The sequence below is a fragment of the Juglans microcarpa x Juglans regia genome, chromosome 7S (genome assembly GCF_004785595.1).
Source record: "Juglans microcarpa x Juglans regia isolate MS1-56 chromosome 7S, Jm3101_v1.0, whole genome shotgun sequence".
NCBI classification, from domain to species: domain Eukaryota; kingdom Viridiplantae; phylum Streptophyta; class Magnoliopsida; order Fagales; family Juglandaceae; genus Juglans; species Juglans microcarpa x Juglans regia.
This window is the reverse complement of record NC_054607.1, coordinates 2,711,722-2,735,147: the sequence shown is the minus strand read 5'-3', so window position 1 is coordinate 2,735,147 and position 23,426 is coordinate 2,711,722. Positions and strand designations below refer to the sequence as shown.

Below are 23,426 nucleotides of genomic sequence, written 5' to 3'. Positions count from 1 at the left end.
ATGGGTCTAAACGATTTTTACTCAAACACTAGAGACCAGATTATGATGTTAGACCCCTTACCCCCTATGAACCAAGTTTTTTCCATGATCCAACAACAAGAAATGCAACGCATCATGCTCTCCAACATTCCATCTACCAACTCCATGGCCTTAGCTACCAAGAAAGGATACACATCCTTCAAACCAAACACCAAACCAAACCCCAGTCTAAAACATCCCTTTTGCAACCACTGTAAAATCCAGGGACACTCTGGACAATTGCTTCAAAGTCGGCAATGCCGAACCTCCCATTTACAGCCATTACCAAATGACCGGACACACCGCCTAGAAATGCTATTAAATCCACGACTACCCTCTCGGACACAAACTGCATAATAAGAACAAACAATTTGGTTTTTCCGCTAACTTGGCTTCTGCAGGACAAGAAGAAGAATCAGGGGAGAAAATTTCCTTCACGAAGGACCAATATCAACAGATCCTATCTTTGCTCCAGCACAAAGACATTTTCGCCACCAGTCATTTCGCCAACCAGGTCCAAACAGCTCTCACCCCCTCTCAGAATGCCCACAAAGCCACAACCATGTCTGGTATATCTCTCTGCTCCCAATCTTCAGCAAGAACCTAAACACATTCAATCGACATGCCTTGGATCATAGACACCGGTGCCACAAATCACATGATCTGTAACACCTCCTTTTTCCACTCAATCACTGCTCAAGTATCACACACGGTCAAACTCCCCAACGGAAACACTGCACCCGTCACTCACATAGGCACAATTAGGATCACAAGCACTCTAATATTGAAAAATGTCTTATGCGTGCCATCCTTCAATTTCAATCTAATCTCCGCCAAACAAATTGCCAGTTCACTCCTTTGCTGCCTCATCTTCTTCTCACACTCTTGTTTTTTGCAGGACCTTTTATCTTGGACGACAATTGGAATGGGTGAACTGAAAAACGGCTTATACCACTTGCGTGTTGCTGCAGTGTCTCCGACGGCCTTGGTTGATCATTTTTCTTTTTTTCTACACAAAAACATCTATGTCTCGACCGCTTCCAGTGGCAATCTTATTGTATCGGACCTTTGGCATTATAGACTTGGTCACACACCCTTATCCAAGTTGAATTTAATCATTGATCCCACTGTTAAGGAACAAATTTCATCTGTTAGTGATAATCATTGATGCATATGCCCCATGGCTAAACAATCTCGATCCCCATCATACACCAGACCCACCCAACGCCAACGACCCACCCCATGACCCCAACACCATCGATCCCCCAACCGACTGCCTCGATGTTCAACCATTCAGACGATCAACCAGGACTCGACGAGCACCACAGTAGCTGCAAGAGTTTCACTGCCACCAAGTTTTCTCCAGCCCCCACATTCCAGCATTGCCCAAGACTTAAGGTCCTCACTCAAGTAAATCCTTCCCTCTCACAAACTTCATCTCATATCACAGATTATCTCCAAACTTCACTTCATTTTCTGCTTCCATTTCCTCACACATTGATCCACACACATACCAACAAGCCATCAAAGACCCTGGCTAGCGAGAAGCAATGAGAGCAGAAATTGAGGCTCTAGAACTCAACAACACCTGGATTGGAATTGACTTGCCCCACGACAAAGAAGCCATCGATTGCAAATACACATACAAGACCAAGTACCATTCCACTCCGATGGAACCATTGAAAGGAAAAAGGCCAGATTAGTCGCTAAAGGATACACATAACAAGAAGGAATCGACTACAACGAAACATTTTCACCAGTCGCAAAGATGGTCACCGTGCAAACTCTCCTAGCACTAGCAGCAATCCGTGGGTGACACCTTCAGCAATTCAACGTCAACAATGCATTCCTCCACGGCGAGCTACACGAAGAAATTTACATGCGCATGCCCCGAGTTACCACAAAGGAAAACTCGGACAGGTCTGCAAATTACTTCGGAGCCTCTACGGACTCAAGCAAGCTTCACGACAATAGTACTCAAAATTCTCAAACTCACTTATGACTTTCGGATTCACTCAATCAAAATCAGATTATAGTTTATTTACTCAATCCGATGGCATTCACTTCACCGCATTGTTGGTTTACGTAGACGACATAATACTTGCAAGCTATTCACTTGAATCAACTGCACAAGTCAAAAACTTCTTGAACCCGCAGTTTAAAATCAAGGACTTGGGACCCCTGTGGTACTTCCTCAGCATTGAAGTGGCAAGATCATCACAAGGGATTCAGATATGTCAACGAAAGTACACCCTCGACATCCTAGTCGACTCGGGGTACCTCGAAACCAAACCAGTCAAAGTCCCCATGGATTAGAATCATAAAATCAGCAAAGACTCTGGCTCTCCCCTACATGACCCCAGCTCATATCGATGACTAATCGGATGCCTTCTTTATCGCACTATCACATGCCCAGACATCAGCTACCCAGTCCAGATCCTCAGCCAATTCATGGCACAACCATCGACCGTGCATCTTGTTGCTGCACACAAAATACTGAAGTACCTGAAAGGCACTCTCGGCCAAGGCATCATACTTTCTTCTTCTTCCCCACTTCAACTCAGGGGCTACTGCGACTCCGATTGGACCTCCTGCCCAGACACAAGACGATTAGTCACCAGCTACTACACCTTACTAGGCGACTCCCTGATATTCTGGAAATAAAAAAAAAAAACAGAATGTTGTCTCAAGATCATCTGTTGAGGCCGAATACAGAGCCATGGCAACTGCCTGTTCATAACTCACTTGGTTACGGCAACTCCTCTCTGACCTTCAAGTGCCGCATCCTCAAGTGAGGCTCCTTCTCTGTGATAACCAAGTCACACTACACATCGCAGCCAACCCAGTCTTCCACGAGTGCACTAAACACATAGAAGTCGACTGCCACCTCGTCCGCGACAAATTCCAAGATGGCAGCATTGAAACAACTCATGTACTCACGCAGTCCCTATTGGCAGACATTTTTACCAAGTCCCACTCATCCAACGTCATCTCCTCTCATCTCTCCAAGATGGGAATAGTAAATCTCTATTCTCCATCTTGCCAGGGGGGTATTGGAACATGATGTTCCTCTCCATGCACCAGAGCACGCAACTGATACTGCGCATGAAGGAAATCCACATACTCATAAAGCAATCAAGCCGCAAATAGAAAATGGATAACAAATCAGTCCGTTGCATTCCACAGACCCCCAACTGCTCTTCGCATTCCTTAATTTGTTGGCTAACAACCTGACAATTGTATATTCTCTCTCTCTCCTTTCTATTAGACAATTACGTAGCTTAGCTCTATTTAAACAGCGGGGATATTTCCCTTAATGTAATGCATTTTTTTCTTTACGTGAAATTATATTTCTCTCGAGGACTTCACCTCCTTCCCAGACTTTTTACTTTCTTACAAAATATGGGAGATATTTTTTCTACAACTGGGAGCCACAAACTGACAGTCAACCTGCAGACTTCTCAGATGAGGACATCTACATCAGCAAAGAAAGTCAAAGCACCAAGTGAAATGCAGCAGCCAAGTCAAGACCAAAAAATAAATCAAGATCCGGATATTCAATGTAAGCCCATCTCCCCACTCAACTTTTACTTAGCTTGGCCCATCAATTAAAGTACAAGCACATATAGCCTAGAAAAAAGCCTCTGCAAAATTGAAGTCTCCCATACAGAAAAATATTTCCCTTCACCTGAGATTCAAACTCAAGTTGTCAAAATAGTAGACTTTAACAAGTCCCCACCCGAACTTGAGGAAGCGGGTAAACTTAAAAGACAAGCTACTGAAATTGAACATGGCACACCCTCTATTATTTCTGAAGACCACCAACGAGTAAAGAAAAAATAGAAAAGCCCAAAGAGAGAGGGAAAACAAGAGAAACCAGCATGCAGATTTGGCTTGTATGTTGCTGAAATTGAAATATGAACCAGTTAGAAAAATTAAGAGAAAAAGAGAAGCATCAAGGTCCATTCCATACCTAGATCTTTTCTAGGTCCATGGTGTTGTATTGGTAATTTATTGAATTATTCAATCAATCAGAAAAAAGTGGGGGATGCCCAGTGGCAACATCTTCAAGGGAGGATTACAAAATTTAATAGATTGTCATGGATTGATTGATATTGGATATTCGGGCCATCTTTTACTTGGAGTAATAATAGACATGGGGGAGCAAACATTAGAGAAAGGTTAGATCGGGAGATTGTCAATCAAGAATGGAGAATACATTGAATACTCTTTCTAGATGCTTTCTTGCAAAATATTATTTCTATGGCATCATATCATAATTCACTTCTACTGAGCACAACTGTACATCAGGCCGCACTCATTTAAATTTGAAGAATTTTGGATACAAGAACCCTTTAGTCGGATAATTATTCAAGAAGCGTGGAACAAACAATTCAGAGGAACTCCAGCCTACATTTTGTGCAAAAAAATTAAGGCAACCAAAGCAGCATTAAAACTCTGGAACAAAGTTCACTTTGGCAAAATTCAGCATCACATTCACAAAATTGAAAGAGACCTTCTTGAAGTGCAATATTTAACTTCAACTCCACAAAATCAAATGAGAGAACAACAACTCCAATTTGATCTTCAAAAGCAATTGAAGAATGAAGAAACTCTGTGGAGGCAAAAATCTTGAATCTCTTGGCTGACAACAACAGATCTCAACACCAAATTTTATCATCTCTCAACAACCATCCGAAGATGAAGGAATGCAATCGACTCCATCAAACTTGGCCCAGGTATTTGGTCGATGGACCAATCTTTAATTGAAACTTCTTTTCTAGATTATTTCCGGAACATTTATGCTTCTTCGAACCCAATAAATTCGGGAAATCTAGAAAACCTTTTTGAACGGTAGATATCAGACATAGAAAATGATTTCCTTAGTGCAATACCAAATGAAGAAGAAATATTCAAAGCACTAAAACAAATCCCTTGCCAAAAAACCCCTAGACCAGATTGAATGACAACACTCTTCTACAGACACTATTGTGATATTATCAAAAGTGAAGTAGTCAAAACAGTGCAAAATTTTTTTCAGAGTGGTAAACTACTGAAACAAATGAACCACACAAATATTACACTCATCCTGAAAATCACAAATCCAAGCCAACCCCAACACTATAGACCCATCAGTTTGACCAATGTCATCTACAAAATCATTACTAAAATTCTGGCTATCTGCCTTAAATCTACTCTCCCCAATATCATTTCTCCTTTATAGACGGCATTCGTGCCAAGTCGAAACATAAAAGAAAATACACTGATAGCTCATGAGCTGTTTCACCACTTGAAGAAAAAGACAAGGAGACAAGGTTTAATGGCAATCAAATTTGATATGGAAAAAACATTTGATTATGTAGAATGAGATTTTTTGTTTAAATTGATGGAAGTACTTGGATACAGTACAAACTGGATTAATCTCATAAAAGGAATGCATAACTACAACGTCCTTCTCTATCATTATAAATGGAAGCCACAAGGGTTTTTTTCATGCTCAGAGAGAACTCAAACAAGAGGATCCAATCTCACCTTTCTTATTCACGCTATGCACAGAGGTATTATCTAGATTGATATATAAATAAGAGGAGCAAGAAATTTCGACGGAATCCGAATAAGCAAGAGTTGTCCACCAATCACTCACTTATTATTTGTAGATTACCTCATTGTCTTCGGGAAGCAAACAAGCTCAATGCCAAAGCGAGATTGGATAAATCTAATAATAAATCAAGCTCCTAAACTTGGTTTAACAGAATTAGAAAAACACCCATTTCATATCTTTGCAGTAATCGCTATGGACTTCATTTGGAGAAAAATAAATGATATTATCCACAATCATACATCCTTAACTCTTGAAAAGGATTCTCTCCAACTAGACACCATATATCAAGCTTATAAACATGCATGGAAACAAAAGGCAAAGAAAAAACTCAAGGAAAGCTGGATAAAGCCTCCAACGAGCCACTTCAGCTATTCATTTGATGCAGCAATTAGGGAATCTTTCTCTACCATTTCAGTCATCTGTCGAGACTCAACGGGAAGAATTCTGGAGGTTTGGAACTCTAAGATCCAAAGCATCAACCCCACATTTGCAAAAACCTCAGCAGCTCTCCTTGCGACACAAATGGCAAATTATCTTGAAAAAATACTATCAATTTTGGAAGGAGACGTCCAAACAGTAATTGACGCTATAACAGATGAAGCGCTTTCACCACAGTGGCAAATACTACCAATCCTAGAAGACATCAACAAAAATCTTCATCCCCGAGTAACTAGAGTATCAAGAAAATACATTGATCACATAATTAGTGTGCGCACTCAGTGGCACAATGGGCAACGACAGAAATGATTTTTGGTCGAATACCCCTCGTTAGTATTCATAATTATATAATTCATATAGATAGTGGCAAGGACCCATCTTGAACTTATTGTACTTTATCCTTATATATTATATATATATATATATATATATATATATATAACAAGCTTTTTGAGAAAAAAAAAAAAAAAAGTAGAAATTTCTTTCGATATATATTTTTTTTATCTTAAAGCCCTCACGTCGACTCCAAAACTGACCATTTCCCTACCTGTGACCCATCAACTCTTGATCAGAAACTTCTACGTAGCATCCCTTCAATAATATTAGCGCGTGTAATCTAGTTCTGAGCCGGCTGGTCAAAGATGTGCTCACGAAGGTTGCCATGTTTGTTCTTGTCCAGTCTTTGGTTTATCTCATCCTCTCCAAATCATCGAGCATCTTCTCCAGAAACAACGACAGAAAATCACTTGGTTTTAGACAAGTTCGCTCCCTAAGTATTAACCGGATACTTGCTGCTCTTGGCGACATGCCGGCCAAGCTGTCTCCTGTTTCAAGAAGCCCCTGCCAGTCTCCAATCCAAGAAAATTCAAAGCGGCATCATCACACATCTTAGGACTATTAATCGATGGCACAAAGGACGTTGCTGCGAATGTGTAATGATCTATAAACTGATCATAAATGCTAAGTCCATCATGATCTTTATCATGAATGGTTAATTTCAATTTTAAGACTTCAGTTTTTTTCAGTTTTTTTTTTTTAATGATTTTGAGGCACGAGTTTAACTCATGTTAATTAGTCCAATTAAGGTCCCCTGTTATAAATCCCATAAATTATTAACATAAAATTATATGTGCTCCATTAACGAATTACAAAAAGAAGAAAATGATGGCAACCAAGGATATATATATATATATATATATAAATATATATAGTAAATTTTTTTAAAGAAAAAAGAAGAAGAAATTAAAATTTCATGACCAAATAAAAAAAAAAGCTAAAAAAAAAAAGAATGTCAGATTTTTGTTTCTTGAATGGTGGCTGGTATTAATAAACTTAGTAATGATTTAATAGCTTTAGAATATAAAAAATTATTATACTAATTTGTAGTCTAATATTAAAAATTGATGTTTATGTTAGAAAACTGTTTATCAAATCATTTAGATCTGTTTTCATTATCAGCAGACAGTACTGTATTGTTGTTGTTAAATGGTATGCTCAAATGAAAAATAGTGAAGTAATTGCAGCAGTGGACACTAATGCATCCAACCATAGTACTCATTTCCAGCATATATATATATATATATATATATATATATATATTATACCACACACCATCTAGCTACAAAGTAGAATGAGAAGGTGTTTGAACTCTGTGAAACATTATTAGCATTAAAAATATTGTCAACTTTCACATTTTTCCATTTTTACTCTCATTTTTGTGTTTGACAAACCATTATGTTACATTGCATCTCAAGAATTGAGAGACCACATCATTGAATTATGGTAATGTCTTGATGAACTGAACAACCGCTTTGACAGCATTTTGTGCTGCAAGGGATCCGAATATCCGAATTGCATTCTCTCCTGATTGTCCTCCGGCCAAGTCCGATAGTCCTCGGATGACTATCACCGGAAAGCCATTTGACAAGCTTGTCTGCAAAGAAAATTTAAAATCACCCACTCTTTGTTAGTTGTTTTCAGTGTACAGAACAAGTTCCAATCAGAAGTTCTACAGCATACTAGTTTTTGTGTTTGATCATCTAAATTGTTATTAGAAGTTTGTTGTTTTGACCCGTGCTAATTAGATTCAGAAACCTAAAAGGAGGGCCATGTGAAAATTGCACTAGTATTCATAGGATTCAGATCTCCTAGAATTCACTTTGACAACTATACATGTTTCAGGTCCATTTCACGTGTCTATTTCTTTCTTACTCTAGGTCTTAAAGTTCGGATAGAAACTCTAAAAGTATCAAAATCCGTGACTGTAGAGTAAACTTACCATTACTACAGCTGCACTCTCCATGTCAACTGATGACACCCCAAAAGTTCTTATCAGAAAGTCCCTGTAAGCTGCATTATCCACAAAAACATTGGCTGATGAACCCCTCAATCCTACTACTAACTTAGGCTTTTTTGGGAGGCACAAGCTTGAATTCACACATTGTTGCAGTTCCATCCCCTGAAGTAGTTAAATTCAAAAGGCAATAAATCAATCAAAGGTGGATAATCTAAATAGGCTTAAAACTTTAGACTTTTTGACAGTCAACAATAGCAGAAAGTCCTCAATGAGATCAGTCGTTTCCTTAACAAGAGGAAAGCCTTAACTTTAATTCATACCTCCAAGTTGGCAGCAAGATCCAGCCATTGCTGACTTGTTTGTGCCCAAAGCAGAGGCCGAGCTGTATTGGGTTTCCCTGCTCGGAGAAGAATTGCTCAGAATCATATGCAATACTTCCCAATAAATTGGTTCCTTCACCTTTTGGTACATTGTATCTTGCAACATCCAAGTGAGCAACAACATCAGGGATCGATGGTGCACTGGGGTTCTGTCAACAAAAGGGTTTTTTCCCGACACATAAGCTGAAAAACAAAGGGAGATATGCATGGAAGATTGAAATGAGACTAAAGTTATCAACTTATATATGTACCAGCCAACCCCAAATGCCGGTGTGAGCAAATTGTTTGGGAATGGTAACATCTCCAATGGACAAAGAATCATTTGCATTCCCAGCAATGCCAAAATGGACTATCCCTTTTATATCAAACCGATCCAGCATTTGTTGGGTTGCTGCTGCAGCATTTACCTGATTGACCAAGACCACATTAAATAAGGCTGAGGTGATACTTCTCCCGAAGCAAGAACAACTATAAGGTCAAAATTAAGAGAATATAGATTCAGTTTATTCATTCTGAAAGTGAAAAATGGAGCGAAACTGGTTATGTTGGTATTCTTGGTCAACCCCGTATAACAACATGACCACCATTCACAGCAGAGTTTAATTCATTACTGAATGCCGAGTACGAGCTTTATATGTTGAAGTGCCATTTCATATGAACACTTGCAATATCTATGGCTATCTGTCAAAGAAATTACTCCAAAATTTGGTGCATCAAACATCAAGACAGATTGAAAAGGGCTTATTTTACCATTCCAACTCCACACCTCACGTAGATGACTTTCTTGTCAACGATCTTTCCCACCCTAAATCTTCGGCCTGCAATTCCGAGTCGTTTTCTTAAACTACTCCTCAACTATAAGTAACCACATATCCAACAAACATATATGGAGAAAAATCAAACCTGCCAAATCCACAAATGGGTGAGTCCTGTGAGGCTTGAAAGCCTCAGTTGCAAGAAAAGCAGTCTCTTCAGGTGGAACCACTGTAACCAGACCGATATATGGCCCTTCACGGTTTATTTCTTTGATTTCTTTTAAAGATTTCCTCTTTTTTAGTGGAGAAGCAAGTGCAGAAACCAGCAGGAAGAAAACTAAAACCTGCATAACCAAACATTTTCTTACTAGTTTTGCAGCCATGTTTGTGTTAAGCTGAAAGAGATTATAACTCATCTACATTTTTATATATATATATATATATATATGTATATATAGTTATATTTGACAAATGTCACAACTTCATATGGTATCGATGAGTGATGACATGGACGTGAAATATGCACAAAAAGGAAAGTACAAAAAAAAAAAAATATATATATATATATATATATATAAACTATATCGTGCATTATACAATATTGCAGTGCTAGCCGGCACTCGTGACTTCCAAAGGTTTTTTCTTCCTTTCTTTTCTATAGTATGGCTTTTCAAAGTATAAGATCACGTTGAATGATGAAAATTGATTATCTTACAAATTAATGGCATAGAATATTGTGTGTCAGTGTGAATGGGTTTAAAGCCCAAAATAGTTTTCAAGACTCAGTCCATCAATAGGGCCATTACTAGAAGATAAAATATGAGAGAAGGAGATGGGATAAGAATGGACTAGGGGTTGAAGGTATCAGGAGGCTTGAATAGAAAGTGGAAAAATGAGAGGAGGTTGAACATGCAAAATAGATATCCCTCGCCACGACCGAGGGGCACGCAAGCAGAGGGTCAGATAAAAAAGACAGGGAGCCTATAGTTTTAGGGACTTCCTTTCGGTTGGGACTCTGGGACTTCTGACTTTTGGGTTGGCTTCGACTTCTTCTTTAACCTCAAGACAGAGAGTTTCAGAGAGAATATATTCTCCAGTAAGTAGATCTACAATTCCTATTGTACAGTGAGAAATGAGAGGCTATGAGAGATTGGAAACAAGTTTATTATAGTAGAATCCTCCTCCCCAAACTCTCGTAGATATAGGCCTAATGCCGAACTACGTAAATCTGTGTGTTCATTTTTTTTTATTTTCTCTGCATTTAAATATTGTTCATCACTATGGATGTACGCATCAACACCTTACAGCTGCACCAGACCACTGCCGACCGATCAAGGCTCAGACCACCTCAGCGCGTCTCGAGAATGGATTTTTCTTCTCTTCCAGACTGCGTTTTTTGACGTTAACAAGTAATTTTACTGTGAATATCCGTCCGCCTGACATTTTTCATTACGTATAAACTCAAACCATTCAAACAACTCCCTCCATCCATTCTAAATTTAATCGGAAGTTGTATAACTTTTGACTGCTCATTTTTATAGGAAAAATACTTGAATTGTTATTTCTAATGTAGCTGTTTTTTATATATAAGAATATTCAATTAATTGACTTGAAAAAAAAAATTGCAAGTTGTAACATTTCATCATTATATATAAAAGAAAATTTTGCTCTTCTCGTTGGGGGCTCCTGTTGGATTTTTTTTTTTTTAGTAATTAAGAAAATGTTTTTTAATAATATTATAAATTTTTTATATTAAAAAAATACTTAAAAGAGTTAAAAAATACATGTAAAAAAAAAAAAAGAAAAAATAATCCAAAATACAACTAGCGGGAGCCCCTAGCAGGAGCTCCCAGCACTGGCTGAAGAGCCACCCTTGTATAAAAAATAGGTGGGACCTGATTATGGGTTCTGATTAATTATTTTTTACTTTATAATTAAAAAATTGTTTTTTAATGATGTTATAAATTTATTTTTCCTAAATGTTTAAGGAGAATAAAAAAATATATAAAACAAAAAATAAAATAAAGGATTGCAAGTCTTGGTGAGGATCCTCAGGAGACGTAGCACTCCCCTTTCATTTTTTTAAAAAAAAAAACCATTCTAGTGTCATATTTTATAGTATATTTATATGGAGAAATGATAGTTGTAGTTGTGAGTATGTAAGCGTCGTGCAATCATTTTAAAAAAAATGAATATATACGAAACTTACATAAAAAAAATTAATTTTTTAATTGTGGACCATACTTTTTTTCAAAGCGACTGCATAGTACTTACGTACTCCACGACTGCATGTATCATCACTTATTTACATGACATGCACATAGACGAAAAAAATGCAACATTCTCAAGAGATTCTATAAAAATAAATTCATAAACTGACGTGATTTCATATAATATTTTAAATCTACTTTACAATAAAAGTAACTTTAGAACTTGGCATACCACATTAAGAATTTAAGCCAGCTCAGTTTGTAAATTTACTTTTTTTTCTTGATAAATATTTTAGATATAAAGTAATTTCATAAAAATAAGAAAAAATCTATACAACCTCCTACTATTCACACAACCCCCACACACCACATTTTTTTTTTTAATTTTGATTATTATTTTCTTTTATCAAATATTTAATATATGAATAATGAATAGAAGAATTTAATTAGTTTTAAAAAAATAAACTCAAAAAAAATATTAAAATTAAATAAAAATGTGGTGTGTGGACTTTGGAAAGGAGTGCCACGTATTTTCCATAAAAATACTCCGGTAATAGATCCCATAATTTCATAATTTAAAAAAAAAAAACTGAACTTTTATTATGCGGAAAAATGTCTAATAAAACTGTCTTCCAAAACATTAAATGAAATAAACTGAAATAAATTCATGTCATAAAAAAAACATGTTTATTTTAGAAAGTCTGAACTAAAAAAAAAAAATGAATGCTCCTTCTACTCCTGGCCTGCCTGCTCGTAATCATCATCTTCACCTGGGTGGTTAAAAAACATGAAAACAAACTAAAATGAGTCGATGACTCAGTAAGAAATCTATCACAACGTAAACGTAATAAACATAAGATTTTCATAACAACTTTCATGCTGAGCTAAAAAAATTCATGACTGTTCATGCTGATGCTTATGCTATGTATGACTGTTTTAACTGAATTAACTGACTGTTCTGACTGATTTAACTGATTTATCTGACTGGCCAACACACTTAACCCTGTGTGCAAGGTTGTGCACCGGCCCCACATCCCGCGGCCGCAAGGGGAGCCGCTGATAGTATTCTGGCATACTATGGTGGACCACGACTGAGTTCGTGGCTTGCACATCCACCCTGAACTGAACTGCATTGGTACCATGCATCTGAATGGCCATCTTATTAACTGATCTGATATTATCTTACTGTTGAATTTAAGATGGCTTAAGTGTCTTATACACATGAGATGCATGACATACTACATACATAATCATAAATTTTGAATTTAAACATGATGCGGAATGACATGGTCGTATGCTATGCTAGATGACATGCTTGCATATGACATGAGCGGTTCATAAATAGTGGCTGTCAATGAACTGGCTTGGATAATACATACATATAAGCTAACTGTGATGATCCTAATTTATGATCAAATTTACTTACCTCGATGCGTTTCTTCTTGAATAATACTTCGTAACCTGAGACCTATATTCAAATAAATAACTATCACCAAATTGTTTGAAAATAAATAAATACTAATATCTTACTTAACTAAATTCGAAATTCTAAAATATAGTCAAACCAATATTTGTTTTAACACTAAAATCAATAATTCATAGTATTTAAATTACTTAAAATACTAATTTATAATTTAGTAGAAATACTCGAGCTATTTTAAAATAATTCACAAAAACTTAAATTCTTAAACTAAGTTTCATTTCTCAACATAATTATTAAATCTTATAAGAAACTTAACCAATTCCACTAAATTCTTAACATAGAAATTTTATTAAAATTTTACTAAATTGACAAAGGAAATTAAATTCAAATATTAGACTTAACATTATTCTTTAAAAAACATATTTCTAATTCTTTAAACATTTTTATTAATAAAAATGAACCTTTAATTAACTACATTTATTTAATAACACAACTAGTAATATTAAACTCAATAAATTTCACTAAAACAATTATTGAAATAAAATAAGATCATATTCAATTAAACATTATTATAGTCTGTAAAAAGGGTTAAAAAAAAAACTCTGGCCCATAAAATAAAACTATATTACATGAGCCCAACAAAAAAATGAGCTCAACACTCGTGCAAGGCCTAAGGCCCAAAACCCATTAAAAGAACTCACGGGTTCAACAAAACCCGAAACCCACTGCTTAAACCCAAGAAACAGAGAGTTCGAGAGAGAGAGAGGGGATCTGCGATGGTGGCTCACCGAGGGAGGGCTGAGGCAATGGCGACGCTGGTGGCTGGGAGTGACCGGCGGCGCGACTGAGGTTACCTATGGTGGTCGGCACCGAGTGAGAGAAAGAGAGAGAGAGTTAGCCGAGAACTACCGAAATCAAAATCAAGGCTGCGGCGGTCGAGATCTTACCGGAATGGAGTGGGTGTGCTGGGGCTGAGCTAGTCGGCAGTTTCTGGTTCCACGGGTGGTGCTCTGATGTCCTATGGTGGTCGGCGGCGGTTGGAAGAATCTAGGGCTTAAACGGCAGTGTTTTGGTACTCTGGGTGTTTCAGAAACAGATGCTAAGGGGTGGCTCACGAGATACTCCTCTCGTATGAGGTAAGCGATATTTATAATGGTAGCTAAATAGAGAATTAGAGAAACCCTAGAAGAGCATAGATGTGCATGAGTAGAGGAATACACGGCACTAGAGTTGGTGTTCCACTAGGACGCTAGCAAAACAAACAAAATCACCGAGAGAAACACACGGGTTGGGTGGTTTGAAGTTTTCAAACAGAGGCTAACAATGTGATGAGGTTCGGTGACTAGAAGAAAAATTTAAATTTTAAATTTCAAAACAAAACCGTAGTACATAATCTGATACACTTTAGAAATCCTTATTAAAACAAAACTCTAACAAATCATAAATCGCAACTATAATAGAAAATATAAAGATAAAGTACATATAAATTCTGATAAAACTATAATCATAAAAATATAAATTCTAAAAATATAAATTTACTAGAAAAATTTACTTACATACCCTAAAATCAAAACTGGTATGTCACAAATCTCCCCCCTAAAAGAAAATCTCGTCCTCGAGATGGAACGTACCTTGATTTAAATAAGTCGGGGTACTTCTCTCTCATGTCTTCTTCGTTTTCCCAAGTGGCTTCTTTCTCGCTGTGGTGACTCCAAAGTACTTTAACCATTGGAATGGTTCTGCGCCGTAGCACTTGGGCCTTCTGTGCTAATATTCTCACTGGAACTTCTTCATAGCTGAGGTCGTCACGAATCTGAAGTGGCTCATACTCCAAAACATGCGCAGGATCGAGGACATACTTCCGTAGCATAGAGACATGAAACACGTTATGCACTGTCGATAAGTGAGATGGAAGTGCCAGTCTGTAGGCTGCAGCACCTATTCTTTCTAAGATCTCAAAGGGGCCTATGTACCTCGGGCTTAGCTTCCCCTTTTTACCAAAACGCATTACCCCTTTCATCGGTGCAACTTTCAAGAATACCTTATCTTCTGTATCAAACTCTAGTTCTCGTCGTCTCTGGTTGGCATATTTCTTCTGTCGCTCTTGTGCTATGGCGAGCTTCTTTCTGATAATTGATATTTTCTCACACATGTCTTGTATAATCTCTTGTCCCAAAATCCTCCTTTATCCTACTTCATCCCAGTAGAGTGGTGACCTACACTTACGCCCATAGAGAACTTCATACGGTGCTGCCTGAATACTTTCCTGATAACTGTTGTTATAAGCGAACTCAATAAGGGGTAGATACTTAATCCAACTACCCTTAAATTCCATCACGCACGCTCTAAGCATGTCTTCTAGGATCTGAATCGTCCTCTCTGATTGACCATCTGTTTGAGGATGAAAAGCCGTGCTGTAGGTCAAATGAGTTCCCAACTCCTTCTGTACCTTCCTCCAGAAAACCGAAGTGAAGCGAGTATCTCTGTCAGAGATGATCTTAGATGGAATCCCATGTAATCTGACAATCTCTCTAACGTACAATTCTGCCAGTCTATCCATAGAGTACGTCATCTGAATGGGAATAAAATGGGCTGATTTTGATAGTCGATCAACAATCACCCATGCTGCATCTTGACCTCCTAATGCTTTTGGAAACCCTGAAACAAAGTCCATCCCAATCTCATCCCAAGTCCACACTGGTATAGGGAGTGGCTGCAGTGTACCCGAGGGTCTCTGATGCTCTGCCTTGACTTGTTGACATGTCAAACACTGTGCTACATATGCCACTATCTCTCGCTTCATCCCACACCACCAAAAGTGTTGTTTCAGATCCCGATACATCTTGGTGCTCCCCGGATAAACTGTGTAGAGTGAACGATGAGCTTCTCTCAAGATCAAATCTTTGATTACTCTATCTTTGGGTACACATAATCTTCCTCTAAATCTCAAAGTGCCATCATCTGACACTAGAAAATCAGGTCTCTTACCCTCTGCTATCTCTTCTTTAATCTTCATTAATTCTGTATCACTTGCTTGGGCGTCCTTAATTTGATCTATCAATGTTGAACCTAGTGTCAAGCTATTCATCTTAGCTTGAGTGTCCTGAATTACCTCAATGCCAGCTCACTCCATGTCTAGTAGAATATGCTTCTGAGGAGTGAACATCGTAGCCAGGGTGCCAGAGGATGACTTCCGACTAAGTGCATCTGCTCCGACGTTTGCTTTACCAGGATGGTAGTTAATATTACAGTCATAGTCCTTCAGAAGTTCCAACCACCTCCGTTGTCTCATATTCAATTCTTTCTGCGTGAAGAAATATTTCAGACTCTTATGATCGGTATAAATCTCGCACTTTTCACCATAAAGATAATGTCTCCATAACTTCAAGGCAAAAACCACTGCTGCAAGTTCCAGATCATGGGTTGGGTAATTCTGCTCCTAACTCTTTAGTTGTCGGGAAGCGTATGAAATAACCTTCCCATTTTGCATTAGAACACAACCTAAACCCTTTAGTGAAGCATCACTGTAAATAACAAATCCTCCATCTCCCGAAGGAACTGTAAGAACTGGTGCTGACATACAATATCAAATTACGTCAATTTATAAATTTACTTTTATAAAAAATTTTTACTACTAAAATATTTATCTATACAAAAATATAATTAAAAATACTGGGTACACGAGCCCTTGCACATCTCCTATGGCCGTCAAAAATGAAAAATAAGGGTTTATTGAACCAAGCACCATGATTCATTGATTCGTACTCGAGTTGTAACATTTGACCTGTGTTATTATTTTATTTGACTTTCCCACTTTGACCTTGGAACTATTATATATCACTTTGGTTGACTGTCCAAAATTTGACCTCTGAAGTTTTATTAATTCATTACAGAAAAAGAAAAAAGAAAATAGGTTATGTCAACTCTCCCACTTCACTTTGTCGTAGCCGTGAACCAAATTGAAATTCTTAGGTTAGAATTAAGAGGTAGAACTCTTCAATTATATAGATATGGCGGGGAAGATTTAGATAGTGGATTGAGATGAGATGAAAGTTGAAAGACCCTCAAGTCATATACAATCTAAACCCAATGCACAATATATATTTCAGGTTAGAATAATGTATTGTATTCAATAGCTAGTCTTACTTTTCGACTATCTCTGACTACTATAATTTATAAGAAAATGATTTGTTTAGGTTTAGGACATGGAAGTTTCGTGCATGCCTTTAAAATAGAAGTAAAATCTAGTTGAAAACATCTATTTTTTATGATAGATCTTATGTTTTTTAGAATACTGCATGAGACTTACTCATTTTAAACTTGTCATTAGTTATTTTTATAAATAAACAATTGAAATGAGTAAAAGGAATAAGTATATCATGCCAATATTTTTCTTTTTCTCGGTCCAAAGTTTTAATCCCAAAAAATCAATCCCTCGTGTTAAATGATAACCGAGTTCATTGAGATATTGAAGTCAGGCAAATGGCCTAGGTTGGCACCATTATCCGCCCCATGCAAGTATGGGGCGGTCAAAACTAGGGTTCAATCCCCATGCCAAAAGCTTGCATGCCACTAGAAAACCATCATCTAGGTTCTAAGTACGGGATTAATTTTTCAAGACTAGGCACTTTGAGATGGCACCTGCACTTGAAGAAGCACATGGTAAATTTATGCAATTGGAAAATCAAAGGATTTTAATCTTCTTTCATGATGCATGATGTCATGATCCACATTCTCAACAAGAACAGTAAGAGAATCCACTGCCCAATCTGTTAGCTTTAAATAGGCTATATGCTGTTAGAAAGTTTCCGAGCAATGAACCACGACAGACAAATATACATACAATAACCATTTCTACTTTTATTCTGGGAGGGCCATTTCTCCAACATATTACCAATTTAAAAAATGCTAAATGTACTTAAGAAAAATTTACAAAAAACTTACTTCTTCACATGTCAGTTATTGATATGTTGACAATCATAAAATTTGAAATTTGAAATTTGAATTTCAAAAGAAAATTAACAGAATGAGTCTTGTAAGTAAAACTGAAAGTACATGTAGTAACACTATACCAATTTTTGGAGTGTGAGCCCATGCATTCATCACTCAAAGAGAACCGTTGAGTTGTACGGAGCCTAGTTCTATTTTGTAACGGCCTGATTTGATAAGAATTCGTTGTAATTTTTTGATATATTTTCAATGAGACTTGGGTTACGGAGTGCAGGCTTATGCCGATGACCCGGTTTTAGCTCTTGAACTAGTCCGACCCAACCTTTAATTAAGGTTTACCTGCTAATAACCCGAATTAGAATATATATATATATATATATGTATTGCATTATTTCCTACAACAGTTGTATTGCCAAACAATATATTCAACTTTTATCTTAATAAAATCTTCTACACTCCGTAAACATAAGTAGGTTATCAAACCATATACATTTTGTGTTCGTATGTGGTTGATTTCGTTTTTCACTTTACTTTTTATCTTATCATTCCTAACAAATGAAATGGTAAGAAATCAAATGGAACTATCTCAAAAGAGTTATTCTTGATGAATATTTTAGCTATAAAGAGATTTTATAAAAGTAAACTCATAAATTGATGTGATTTGATCATGTCATACGTTAGATTTATATTATAATAAAAATAGTTCTATAACATGATATACAACATCAACTCACGTCAATTTATAAATTTACTTTTATAAAAAAAAATTGACTAAAATATTCATCAAGACAAAAATATAATTGAAAATAATTGTGCCGTCTTTGTGCACCTCCATGGGTACACGACATCTCCTATGGCCGTCAAAATGGAAAATAAGGGTTTATTGAACCTAAAAGCACCATGCTTCGTACTCGAGTTGTAGCATTTGACCTGTGTTATTAGTTTATTTGACTTTCTCACTTTGACCTTAGAATTATTATGAGCACTGCTACGTATATCAAAATATTATATAAAATAAACTTATAAATTGATGAGATTTTATGAAATTAGTTAGATCTATTTTATAATAAAAATAATTTTATAATCTGACCTACTGCATCAAATTATATCAATTTATAAATTTATTTTTGTATAATCATTTTGTGGCTAAAATATTTTCTAACTATTATATATCAGTTTGGTTGACTGTCCAACATTTGACCTCTAAAGTATTATTAATTCATTACAGACAAAGAAAATAGGTTATCTCAACTCTCCTCCCACTTCACTTTGTCGTAGCCGTGAATCCAACATTAAATTTTTAGGTTAGAATTAAGAGGTCAGAACTCTTCAATTATATAGATATGGCAAGAGAGATTTAGATAGTGAGTTGAAATGAGATATTGAAAGTTGAAATACTCTTAAGTCATATACAATATAAACCCAATATATGCATGATATATATTTCGGGTTAGAATAATGTGTAGTATTCAATAGTTAGTCTTACTTTTCAACTTCTATAATTTGTAAGAAAATTATTTATTTAGGTTTAGGAGATGGAAGTTTCGTGCATTTCTTTAAAATAGAAGTAAAATCTAGTTAAAAAAATCTATTTTTTATGATAAATCTTACATTTTTCAGAAAAATTGCGTGAGACTTAACATTTTAAACTTGTCATTAATTAGTTTTATAAATAAGCAATTGAAATGAGTAAAAGGAATAAGTATATCATGCCAATATTTTTCTTTTTCTTTGGTCCAAAGTTTTAACCCAAAAAATCAATCCATCTTGTTAAATGATAACCAATCGAGTTCATTGAGATTGAAGTCAGGCAAATGGCCTAGTGGCACCATTATTTGCCCCATGCAAGTATGGGGTGGTCAAAACTAGGGTTCAAACCCCACGTCGAAAGCTTGCATGCCACTGGAAAAACGTCATTTAGGTTCTAAATACAGGGTTTAGAGTGTTGCTACAGAATGGCCCAGGTTAATTAGCCCCGCGGCACACCATTGAGTTGACGTCCCCTTTTTCGTTTCTTTTTTCTTCTTTCTTCTGACAGCGTACTTATATTTCTTTTCCTCTTTTCTTTTTGAGTTTTTTAAATAAAAAAATTAAAATGCCTTTACAATAAATAAATAAAAAAAGAAGCTGTGTATTTCAGTCAGTTCATTTCCCCTATTCTTCCAATTCTCTCTTTCAATCTAAACGAAAAGCATCTCAGTGTAGATCTTCGTATGCAACCATTGCAATTTTTTTCCTCCATCATTCAAAGCCCAGCAGTAGGTGTGTCTGTGTGTCGCCATTGTGATTATTTTGTTTCTTTTCTACAATCATTTTCTAATCCAGAATGTCGTTGCCACCGACGTGAAAAAGATGCTACCGTCAGTGTGAGGGAGCTGATGCCGCTAGAACAAGTAGACGCCATGAAGAATTTTCTACCATCGTGAACACAATGATTATGTCGTGAAGAAGGTGCTTTCATTTTAGTTAAGTTAAAATATATATTAGTTTAATTTCATTTAGGTTCTTTGGAAACCCACTGTCTACGTTCATTTAAACCCAACTCTAATCACATTGTATATGATACAAGATTTGTTGATGATAAATATTGTTGTTTTTTAATAGTTAGCAATTTGATTAAGATCAGGCCAAAAGTCCATAGAACAAAAAGTCACAAAAAATAGTACTTTTTAAATTCTACGTCACGTGCACCCCGGGGCTAATGTACTTGGAGCCGTTCCCTAGACTTTTTTCTTCTTCAAAACTTGGCACTTTGGGATGGCACTTGCACTTGAAGAAGCACGATCGAGGTAAATTTTTGCAATTGAAAAATCAAAGGATTTTGATCTTCTTTCATGATGCATGACGTCATGATCCACATTCTCAACAAGAACGGTAAGAGAATCCACTGTCCATGCCGACTGCTTTAAATAGGCTGTATGTCGTTAGAAAGTTTCCGAGCAATGAACCACGACAGATAGATATACATACAATAACCCTTTCTACTTTCATTCCGGGAGGTCCATTTCTCCAACATAATACCAATTTGTGGAGTGTGAGCCCATCCATTCATCACTCAAAGAAAACCACATGCAAATGATGTTTTGGGTTTTTGTACGGAGGCTTGACGGAGCCTAGTTCTATTTTGTAGCGGCCTGATTTCATTGTGCTTTTTTTATATATTTTCAATGAGGCTTAGGTTACGGAGTGCAGGCTTATGTTGATGACCCGATTTTAGCTCTTGACCCGCTAACAACCCTATATATTGCAGTTGTGTTGCCGTACAGTATATTCAATTTTTATCTTAATAAAATCCTGCAACTCCGTAAACATAAGTACGTTATCAAACCATGTACATCTTGTGTTCATATGTGATTGATTTCATTTTTCGCTTTACTTTTTATCTTATCGTTCCTAACAAATGAAATGGTAAGAAACCAAATGGAACAATCTCAAACGAGTTATTCTATACTCGCCAATGTATAAAGGACATCATCTACATCATTTAAATAAGATTTGATTTGTAAGATTTACATTTTAAGATTTATATTCTAAATCAAATCATGTCATGCATGTAGGTATGTTATCCACATTGGCTTATAAATAAAAATTTTCATCTCAAAATTGCTATTATACACTATACAGTAACATTCCGCAAAAAGCAAATCTTATTTATAATGTGTTATTTTTTAATACAGTAAGTAAGTGATGCAGCCAACTCCCTACAAACCCTACGGTTAAAAAGTTAAAAACTTCATGTTGTAACAGATTACACCACACAATGTGTGAAGGAAGATGGTAAAAGCCTCATCACAATATAAGATAAATTGACTTTGATTTTGTCAGGGACAAGTGAGCCGTGGGTTCATTCATCTGCAAAACTTATCAGTCAAGAGTTCAATCTCTACACTGTTAATACATTTTCATCAACAAAAGTGACCAAACCATCTTTTCGTAAAAGAGGAAATTTCTCTTTAAAAGCCATGATAGAGGTGGTAAATATGGGAGATATTTTTTCTACAACTGGGAGCCTTAATCTGACAGTCAACCTGCATGCTCAGATGAGGACATCTACATCAGCAAAGAAATTCAAAGCTCCAAGTGAACTGCAGCAGCCAAGTCAAGACCAAAAAACAAATCAAGATCCAAATATTCAATGTAAGCCCATCTCCCCACTCAACTTGTACTTAGCATGGCCCATCAATTAAAGTACAAGCACATATAGCCCAGAAAAAAGCCTCTGCAAAATTGAAGTCTCCTATACGGAAAAATATTTCCCTTCACCTGAGATTCAAACTCAAGTTATCAAAATAGTAGACATTAACAAGTCCCCACCCGAACTTGAGGAAAGCAGGTAAACTCAAAAGACAAGTTGCTGAATTTGAACATGGCACACCCTCTATTATTTCTAAAGACCACCAACGAGTAAAGAAAAAACAGAAAAGCCCAAAGAGAAAGGGAAAACAAGAGAACTCAACATGCTCTTCAGATGATGCAGATTTGGCTTGCATGTTGCTGAAATTGAAATATAAACCAGTTGGGAAAATTAAGAGAAAAAGAGAAGCATCAAGGTCCATTCCATACCTAGATCTTTTCCAGGTCCATGGTGTTGTATTAGTAATTTTAATGAATTACTCAATCAATCAGAAAAAAGTGGGGGACGCCAAGTGGCGACATCTTCAAGAAAGGATTACAAAATTTAATGGATTGCCATAGATTGATTGATATTGGATATTCGGGCTCATCTTTTACTTGGAGTAATAATAGACATGGGGAGGCAAACATTAGAGAAAGGTTAGCTCGGGGGATTGTCAATCAAGAATAGAGAATACATTGAATACTCTTTCCAGATGCTTTCTTGCAAAATCTGATTTCTACGGCATCAGATCATAGTCCACTTCTACTAAGCACAACTGCACATCAGAGTAGGCCGCACTCATTTAATTTGAAGATTTTTGGATACACGAACCCCTCAATCGGATAATTATTCAAGAAGCATGAAACAAGCAATTCAGAGGAACTCCAGCCTACATTTTGTGCAAAAAAATTAAGGCTACCAAAGCAGCATTAAATTCTGGAATAAAGTTCACTTCGGCAAAATTCAGCATCACATTCACAAAATTGAAAGAGATCTTCTTGAAGTGCAATGTTTAACTCCAACTCCACAAAATCAAATGAGAGAACAACAACTCCAATTTGATCTTCAAAAGCAATTGAAGAATGAATAAACTCTGTGGAGGCAAAAATCTCGAATCTCTTGGCTGACAACAACAAATCTCAACACCAAATTCTATCATCTCTCAACAACCATTCGAAGATGAAGGAATGCAATCGACTCCATCAAACTTGGCCCAGGTATTTGGTCGATGGACCAA

At 36.4% G+C, this 23,426-nt stretch overlaps 1 pseudogene; it reads right to left on the bottom strand.

Moving 5' to 3' along the window:
- Nucleotides 1–7,664: 7,664 nt before the first annotated feature.
- On the bottom strand, nucleotides 7,665–9,135 carry LOC121241230 (annotated as a pseudogene).
- Nucleotides 9,136–23,426: the final 14,291 nt, after the last annotated feature.